The sequence below is a fragment of the Amblyomma americanum genome, chromosome 8, assembly GCF_052857255.1.
Source record: "Amblyomma americanum isolate KBUSLIRL-KWMA chromosome 8, ASM5285725v1, whole genome shotgun sequence".
Taxonomy (NCBI): Eukaryota; Metazoa; Arthropoda; class Arachnida; order Ixodida; family Ixodidae; genus Amblyomma; species Amblyomma americanum.
The window spans coordinates 125582908-125593068 of record NC_135504.1 but is presented as its reverse complement, the minus strand read 5'-3'; the positions used below and the strand labels follow the sequence as shown (position 1 = coordinate 125593068).

Below are 10161 nucleotides of genomic sequence, written 5' to 3'. Positions count from 1 at the left end.
GTAAAGTCCGTATCTCGAACGGTGAGAAAAAAATCATTCAAGCGCAGTGGTTTCCCTATAATTGGCGGTCTACAATTCAAGAAGTCATTGCAGGCAGCTATAAAGCTGTCTTCACATAGCAAGATTATGAAATTCGAGCTGCACTTTGTTTTACGTTATATTAGCATTTTGGCTATGCGAACCGCCAATGGAGCGTGGAAAAAATTGTGCTGAATTGTTTTAAATGTGCCATAACTTTCTCACGGTTGACTTTGAAAGAATATGTGAATTTTCAATAGGAATATCAGTTTCTGTAGCATTGCTTTATAGTACCTTTTTTAAAAGGTTAATACGAACGATTGCCTTTACGTGCAGTTTTAGTCATGAATCAAAGTGTCCATATTAACGGGACACAACTGCTTTCGTCAGAAATTGGAATTTCAAACCGAAATATATATCCCACCCTGCTCAATTCAAACTCTGACCGTCGGCATGGAGCAGAACTCTATGATAAGTGAATACTATCAAGCCACACTTCAGTGATCACCCAAACTAACCAAATAATCGATATAATGAAGTTCACATGGGAACGCAGCCAGTCGCAGGAAAAACTTCATAAGTTCTAATTTCTGTTTAACGGGCCTTTTCTGATAAGAACGTGGTTATTGTTCGAGGCAGAGAAATTCAGTTACTCTCCTGTGTCCCTACACGTGTGATCACACAGTCCATCATGGCTGCCCACCGACATGCCTGTAAAATAGCCGCGGTCGAGAGCAGCAAAAAAGCCACCACCTATATGCTAGGGGCAACGGCCCGTTGACTTGACTTTCACTGCGCTACATACGTGTCGCAATCTGTTCTGCTCAAGCGGTTTCATACAACGTTCTAGATAGTAATTCGTTAACGTCACATTGATAGCGAACCGCTGGGCGGCTCGCCGGTCGTCATGTATTTCCGTATCACCGGTTAAGGCAGAGAGCACAGTCTTCGCAACGCGCCACTCTGAGCACGCCTGTAAATGGCTGCTGTTTGTTAGGCAATTCATATTCAGTACCTAATTCAGACAATTAAAATATTCATAATTGCTCCTAACTTGAAATAACCTGTGACGACGGGCGCTTTGTAGGGTAAGCTGTACGGAATTTGTATGCTGTTTTTTTCTTTCTTATTCTTTATTGCTGTGCGAATGTTCCATTGCTGTGGCAATGACAATTAAATAAAAAGTAAAAAATAATTGGTGAGAAATAAAATATAAATCATGTTATTTTAATTTGTGAAATCACGAACGATAAGGATCGTGTCGTCCTAGTTTATCAGATAATGGGAATGGTCAAGAAGGTTTGTTTTAGAGATCGACTCGAGATTGTTGTCTACTCTAGCTTTTAGGGGAAAAGCCAAAGACGGCGACCCCACAACTAGGCATAAATATGCCTAGTGATAGTGTTTATACATATTTTTGGATAAAAAGTGGCCCTCATCCCTGCTGGTCAAATGTGGCCTTCGGACAGACTGCCAGCACGCACGAGACGGACGCACTTCAGCCAGTGTAGCTGGCCACGACTGCCCGTCATTCAGCGAGCTTGCCCGCGACCGGCTCCTGTGGGTAGAGTGCAATGCGCAAACGGCAGAGAAAATTAGAGGGGACACTTAAGCTGCACCTTACAACACTATAGCATAACGAGTTAATTCCTATATACACTGTATATGCAGAAGGTCGTTCTCCGCTTTACATTCGTAGATCCCTTTTGGTCGTCATACCTTTCCTGGCGCAGTGGTGCAATGGTTAAGCGATGTGCCACTGCCCTGCGATGAGAGGTGCTCCCAGCGGTAGGCCTTGTATAGCCCAGGTTGTTCTTACCGATCGATTAATCATTAATTTTAATGCCACCTGCCACGTTAGGCAGCTTGCTCACAATTCGTGTGGGCAGGTTGTGAGGGACGCCACAAGGTCACGTGACCTAGCTGGCCCACCTACCTCTAAGGTTGCTCATCTGGGGATATTTCGGGGATTTTTAGGGGGTTTTTCGCTCTCGATCAGCGACGACCTTGCATCAGATTTTCTGCGGCTAGAGCTTCCAACGCTATCGTGTTGATATACTTCAGCAAATATCTTCATAGGTACATTAAAACTATGCTTAAATGCGTGATAAACACGCCCTTCTTATCTTGCAGTGAAAATCACAAGCCTGCACCATAAACCTTCTGAATTAAAGCATTTTTCGACAGGTAAGAAGTGAGAACTCGGACACCGCGCCTAGAGAAGCAGCTAGTCCTCAGGCCATTCGCCACGGGCAGAACGCGCGCTGTGAAATGGAACGCGGAAGGTATAGGTAACTTGATGCGGCAGTGATCGGTGACAACAATCAGGTGCTTTAGCTGAGTCTGCTTTCAGTAAGTGTTGGTACAGAAACCGCTTCACCATTAAGCAGGACGCGTTTCACGAAACGTGAACTCCTCTGCAGAATAGAATGGAGTATTCCAACTCAAATTGCCACCAATCAGAAGGCCCGGTATTTGAAAAACGAATTGTCTCGACCAAACGCAGCCAGCCCAAACATAATCCGGGACTGTGCGGCGCCACTGAAGAAAGAGTATTTGCATAATTGGATGTTTGGTTTATAGAATATAACGCCTCAAAGCGCCAATGGCTACTTGGTGCGCCGTAGTGAAGGGCTCCGGAAATTTCGCCCACCTTTGGTTCTTTAATGCGCTCTTACAGCGCCCAGTACACGGGCCTTTAGTATTTCTCCTCCATTGAAATTCGGCCCCCGCGGTCGGGTTCGAACCCCCGTTCTTCGGGTGAGGAGCCGAGCGCCATAACCACTGTGCCAGCGTGGCAGACGTGTTGATTTGCACTTTCCTGACGTGGTTGCCCAAATGCTTCGTTTTATATTTTATCGGACACCGTGTTGTTTTATTGTGTGATTTACCTATTTGCATTTGGCAAAAAACTTAGTTCAGACATTTCTTTTTGCGTTTGCAAAATATCTCGTTTTGTATTGGACTGTACAATAACACTGTAGGTTGCATATAAAGCTTCCGGTGATTGATGAGCTCAATCAACGTAGCTTCGGCGATCATTTCAGCCACTTTACTCGGCTCGATAGAGCTTCCGCTCAACCTGAAAAAGATGTCCACTTACCCAGAATGGGTCGCAGAATATAGCTCGGCAAAATTACGCTTAGGCTCGTGATTTGCCCTCTAAACTTTATACGTAGAAAAACTTTTCATTGCTACGCGCGAACGCGTTGTAAATGCAACATCGCCCAAAAAACGTGCTCTGCGTCTTCGCTGGCTCTCTTCACGATGTGTGTCTTCGATTGCACAAGTATACAATAACGTCTGAGGTCAGTGCGGGCAGCCGCAATGAAGGAATGCGAAAGCATTGACGCCTCCTCGTCTCTCTTTGGCCCTCTTCGCCTCTCTTTGCTTCATTCGTCGACCGTGTTTGCTTCACTTGTTCCTTCTTACATTTACTAGATGAGGCGCTGATTTAAATTTTTCCAGTTTTTCAATTACCAAAATTATTTGTCTTACCTAATGAAGTTCCAGGAATTGCCCATTTTGAGTATTAAAATTTGTCGCAACTCTTCGTTTTCAAATTTGGCGGCAGCGTTAGTTCCGCTCACACTTCCGGATTTTCAAAATTGGCGCCACACGTTGCCTTGGCACCGCCCACCTTTTGGACGTTTTTGGCTTTATTTAATTAACTGATCACTCTATCGACATAACTGTTTTTTCGACATCAACCTCACACCATCGTCTTTTGATTACAACTACTAGTTTGGCTTTACCTCTTGTAAGTTTTTCACAACTGCAGCGGACACGTTTCGCGGACAGGACCTTCTCCTCATAGCCTGTAAAGCTTTCGCTTTAAAAGGGGACGGAGACAATGCAAATAGCGCCGTGTGGAAATGGTTTACTGGGCGTCAGACCTACACACACAATTACAGACAATCGCTGTGCGAAAGCTAAAGAAATCACACAGCCTTCGTGTGTAGGGGCGGGAAAAGGAAAGAGCTGGACACGGGAAAGAACTCACCTCGTAGTGTGACGATTGCTACCGGACTCGCTGCCGCAAGGAAGCCCGCACGCGTTTTAGGTATTTTAGGCGATCCCATGGCCATCGACCACGGGAACAGTACTGCGATGTTGATGCCTGCATCGGAAAGGAGAGTTTCAGAAGGTGCGCCATATCACGGCCCAGTCACAAATTTGCGTTAACCTTTAACAGTGTCTCGATTATTTTCAACGCTTATCAAGCTATCCACATTTCGATGGGAGTCTCCGGCCTGGTCGCCTCGTTCAGTGGACGTGGCGACTTTCAGCCTGCGCGCGCACTATATACGGCACTCAGATTGTGGTACTGCACTGCGCTTCCAATTCAAAGCTTCAAGCGGCGCCGTCCTGCAGCTGCCATCCAGGTTTTGTTGTTAGTGGCTGTTGTTAATAAAATGACAATGGAAGGAAAAGATGTTGCAATTCGCGGCATGTGCCATCGAAAACGAAAGCATCTCAGTTGTGACTAGGGGGAATAAAATAACAGGAAGAGGGAAGGAAAGAGAGGAGCGAGAGGATAAGAAAGGATAGGAGTGGGGCGGCATTGTACAGTATGTACAAATAGAGGATGTGGCGATTGGAGAAGCACAGATGCGGTGCTCGCCGGTTACCTACGGGATGGCGCGCTCCGGACTGGACACAGTGCTACAAAACATCGACTGCACCTAATGGGCACTGAACCTCCTTTGGACGTCCTGTGGATGTTCAGGACTTCTTCAGGGTGTCTCCTCTGCAGGACGTCCAAGGAAGGTTCAGTGCCCATTGGGCTGTACCGCGAGCCGCTTATTAGGGTGTCCAAGAAGCAGCTCAGGCCGGCGGCTACCTACTTGACCAGGCTAAGTGGAAAAGCCAGAAAAATTAGGGAGAAGGGAAGGGCAGGAAGAAGGGATGAAAGAGATTATATACATGATGAATAACATCCCAAAACAGCACTTCGGGCATGAGAGGCGTTGTAATCGACAGTTCCGGATTTATTTCGAGCATTATTTAGGCCCGAATTCGCCTTAAAGAAACGCTTCTTCCATGCCAGGTATTCGAATCATTGAGCTCAGGCTTAGCAGCCGAGTGACAGAGGGAAAAATCCACACCAGTGGGTGGACAGATGGACAAGCGGGTATTTCAAGACTGGCGTATGAAAGGAAGCCAACATTTATGGAACCACAGAACGCATGACCATAGAACAATCAGCTTTGATAAGAGTGTGGATCCGGTGACAAGGAAATCTACTCCAGCGATAACGCTAGCCTTCTTGTCTTTTTATTGCCGCCCAAACAGATCACTGCCAAAGAAAATATAAAAATAGAAGGGTGAAATTTGTTAGCAGCAAAAATTGCTTTCAAATGATTCACTAACAAACTCACCTAGAACCCATCAGGTGAAGAGAGAGATAGGAGTAAAAGCAAAATAAAACAAAGTTGTTTTTAAATAAAGTAAATAACAGGACATAGAAGACGTTCTCTTTTAGAATAATGTATAGGAATATCACTGAGAACGACCTAAAGTCGGGTGACGAGAGTGAAAGCGGTAAGCAATGTCAGTTGGAACAGTAAGTCCTTATTTGGCGGCCCACAACCTAGTCCCCAAAGCATCAGATTTGTGAATGTGAGAATAAACGCGCAATACTTTTTTACTGCGAACCGGAGGTATCACCTGGCGTTCATGCTTTATGCTTTATGGGGGTTTAACTTCCCAAAGTGACTCAGACTATGAGGAACGCCGTGATGATGGGCTCGGAAATTTCAACCTCATGGGCACTTTAACATCGTGGGAGTTTGGAATTGTGTTCTCGGTGCAAATGAGTCACTACTGCCAGGGTGGAGCTTCTTTGGCGGTGCAACTGTGGTGCACACGCCTGAACTGCGTAAATAGTGCTCCAATTGCGCCTTTCTGGTGGTGTGCGGAATGCGCTACGGTTCTAGTAAAGTAGATACGGGAAATTTTAAAAGTCTCGTAATAGTCATCAACCAATCATGTAAAAAAAGAGATTCCTTCATTTGTTTTTGTCAGTTTTCAGCATGTTTCTACTTTCAACATCACCTTCAAAATGTCTAGCATGCTCAGTAGTACTCGGTGAATGAGGAAGTTGCTTTCATTCTCGGAGGAAAGCTCTGGTAGGCTTCAGGGGCACATTCTTGCCCCGTTTTTAAAGATATACGCCACCATTGCCATTGCAGTCAGCATAAAATTAAATGCGAACATGCACCACTGGTCCAATGAAGAACAATGTATTAGCAGAACAACGCCGAACATTTTAGCAGTTTCTCAGACAGGAAGACACAAAAATGTCTAAGGAAATGTTAACACAACTTGCTGCAGGCGGTCTTCAGCAGCTGCCTTTTTCGTTATCGTGTTGGCGATTTGATTTCCTGCTATCTGTGAGGTGATGGCAGTTATCCCCGGTTTTCATGAATAGGAGCACGTCTTATTTCGGCAGGCGTCGACGACCATTTCCGGATAGTTTGCGCCAAAAACGAACGCCAAGATTGCCAAGTAGAGAACATAGTACGCACCCACTCTTCGGTATAGGAAAAATTCAGGTATTTACCTATGATATTTGTTTTATTTGAGCTTGACTGTAGATCCCCGTAAGTCTGGACAAGTTCACCGTATTGAGCCTTGCAGAGTGCGAGTAGGCAGCTGAACGGCCCAGGAAGAAAGGTGCGTTCGTCGGTTGTTTCCATGACAACGAAGAAACTGCGCCCCTTCAGCACACCGGCGGCTGCGTTGGAAATTCGAAAAATTGTTAGAACATGCGGCGAAATTTCATTTTCTTATAAAAAGGAGAGAATAGCTCAAAAAAGGCGAGAACCATGCTTAGTGTACCTTTCAAACAAATGCCACGAAGAACAGCGAGGTTCTGGCTGGTGCAGCCAATCTAACTCGGAGCAGTGGGGAGGTACCAGAGCCATACTCGCACGGTGTCTACAGCTATAGCACACAAACGCATGCACAGGTGAGGACGCGGTTGTACCATATCCTCCACTGTTGTTGCATATCCCCCACGTATACCTCACTGGTACTTTGAAGGAGGCTGAAGAGGCCGCTGTTGCGCTAGCCATCAAGGGCATGGAGGCCCGGTATATACTGTCAAACTAAAACAGGGATACTAAATTTTGCTCACGGGAGAGTTCACGTCCCTGCATTTCGCATTCTGGAATCTCTCGCCGCACACCCGCTCGACCACATATAGGTCATATGGGTGCCCGCCCACTCCGGGAATCCCGGAAACGAGGCTGCCAGCGCTTTAGCCCGAGGTTCTCTCAATTGGGCACGGTTCTCACGGGAGCGCATGCATTCATTAAGTGAACTGTCGCAGGTCTGCAAAGATGAGCGTCGGCTCTATCCCCCCACACCATCCCTCCCTCGACAATTATCACCAGACACTTTGGAGGTGGCTCCCAACACGCACCTTACCCTCCCCTTATATACACACGCACTATCACAGAGTCCCCACAAACCACTCCCGTACCCTCTGCCATCACCCCAAAGCCACTCTCCAGTTATCCTTTTCCTCTGCCTGGCGGATCCTCAGTCGCGGGGCCTGGAGCACTTTACCACTTGGGAGGTTTGCGAGACCATACTGCACTCTGAGTACCTGGCCAAGCAAGTCATCGCCGCAGGCCAAGCTGTCAGCGTCATTAGCCGCCGGGACATGAACGTTTGAGTGCAGTGGGGCTGTGCGGGGGCCCCAAGAACCTGCGTGTCCCAAGCTCCACTGCTTCAGATTAAGTTCTCACCACCACCATATAACACATGTTTACTTAGGTCCTATCCTAGAGGTCCGAAACACTAATCCAGAATTGACGGCTGCGTTGTGGGGTACAATTGTCCACCGAGATATCAGACAGTTACTGCGTCATTTTCTTGGCTAAAAAATCAGTTTTCATTTTTCCTGTCTGCTCTGCGACGTCAGTTGCTCTAATCTGTGCTTCTTAACCTCGCTCCTACGCACAGCGGCTTTGTGGTGATCCTTTCAATAGAGAAACTTACAGAGCTGTGCACCCATCTCCGTCAAAGCAAACCACACCCATCCCATTCAATGATATTAAACACTGCATAAAAACACATTTCGATGTGCGCTTAAGATCCCTATTTGGCCAAAATTCGCTGCACACCTCTACGGCACTTATTTCTCTCTCTCTTATTTCACGCCAATCTTCCTGAACTCCCTCGTAACTACACAGCCTGGTTAAAACGTACACCAAAATCTCAGAAAGTTATTGCGCCGTTTCCTTACATAGAAAGCCACTACATGTTGTTATCAGATTCAAATTGCCTGGGTTGAAGAAAAAATTGCTCGCTGGTTTAGCATTTTCAAGCACCAAGCAATGTGTGAAAGCATGGTTTTAGAGCAAAGGCTCTATTACTGCATGGCTCCCAAGACCTATCTTTATGCGGGTTTGATCTTGAGGACCCGGAGCGCGAGCAAAACCCAAGACTTGCCAAGCAGAGGCGCAACTCAAGACTTGCCAAGCGGAGGCCCACCTACGCGCGCTCGCCGGCACCGTCGCTTAGAAAATTGAAAAATGGTTTTTGGGAAAAGGAAATGGAGCAGTATCTTTCTCACATATCCGCGGATCCTGAACGTAGGGCAAAGTATGAGATACATCCTGAACCGCACCACAAGGAATGAGATAAAGAAGGGAGTGAAAGAAGAAAGGAAGGAAGAGATGCCGTAGTTTAGGGCTCTGGAATAATTTCCACTCAAAGGCCGCATTAGTGCACACCGCACTGTACATATAAGCAGAAATTTCCCTTTCCCATTCCTTTCAGGGAGTACTTCTGCGTGAAAATTGTTTTTTGGGTGAAAGGAAATGGCGCAGCGACGGACACATGGACCGCACCTCAAGGAAGGGATTAAGGACGGAGTGAAAGAAGAATGGAAGAAAAAGTTACAGTGATGGAGGCGTCCGGAATAATTCCAACCACCTGGGATCTTTAACGTGCACTGACATCATGCTACACACTGGAACCTTAGCGCTTCGTCTCTATCGAAACGTGGCCTCCGTGGTCGGGTTTGAACCAGGGAACTCCAGATCATTAGCCGAGTGCTCTAACCACTGAGCCCCAACGGTGGGTCTAATACTTCCACGTGAAAATTTCTTTTGCTGAGATATTGTTTTGTACTTTCGCTTGAAAATGCCTTTCGACAATGACGTCAGCATACATGCAGTATGTGATCCGTTCTTCCGTATGCAGCCCGAAGATGTTCACAAGATTTATTAATGAAAGGTGACTTTTGTCCTAATATCTAATAAATTCCCCTGCATGTTCTATAGGCGCAATTTTGTTTTACCAATTGTTTATCCTCAATATTCCGGACAGATTTTAGGCTTGAAGAGTTTCTTATTCTAAGGAATATTGCCCTGAATCTCCCCTCAACTTCGCGGCAGTAAGACAGACCCGTAAGGGCCAACATTGGACTGCATGTGGCAATGGTATTTCTCTTGTACTCCTATGATTCATGTTACACGTAAGAGAGGCTTCGCTGCCTCCTGTGTTCACTACTTCCAAAATAGAACACTTCAAATTTTAGTTCTCGGCCAGAGCAACATATTCAACGTCAATTGTTTCAACAGGTACTAAGGCAGCCGGTGGAACCATTGCGACCATTCCTTCCAAGTGCAGTGCTGAATCCTTAGGAACACTGAACGCACCTTTCTCAGCTGCCTCTCATATATAGCATCCTGCATGAAAAACCATTAACTTCAATCGCTGATGTCTTCTCTCTCTCACTCACCCAATGCCGAGTAAAGATGAAGCAATAGAGTAGCCCGTCAAGTTCAGGGCTGACAAGGCGACATACAAAGGCCGCAGGAGGTCCCGCATCTGAAAAGCCAGAGGCTCTCTGCAATGACCGAATATACAATAACTTGCATGACGAAGCATAATTGACGTTACCGATAGCACCATTTGTTCACGTTTAAACGCTGCACATGAGTTGTCCGGAGAAAAGAAGAGGTAGGGTTTTTAATTATCCTGAGGATATCTAGCGAATCCAAGTATCTCAAGCTTTCGAGACAATTCCGAGATTAAGCCAACATGCATTAGATGCAAAGCATGTAAGAACTGAATGGCACATAGAGCAGCTCACAAGAAGTGTACATTTGTACAGTGTGCGCA

The 10161-nt window shown here is 46.2% G+C and overlaps 1 long non-coding RNA gene across 1 annotated transcript; it reads right to left on the bottom strand.

Moving 5' to 3' along the window:
* Positions 1-4049: 4049 nt before the first annotated feature.
* On the bottom strand, positions 4050-9862 carry LOC144100724 (uncharacterized). Its single transcript, XR_013307818.1, has 3 exons — positions 9779-9862; positions 6584-6757; positions 4050-4138 (listed from the first exon to the last, which is right to left on the bottom strand). It is a non-coding gene; the product is annotated as an uncharacterized LOC144100724 (long non-coding RNA).
* Positions 9863-10161: the final 299 nt, after the last annotated feature.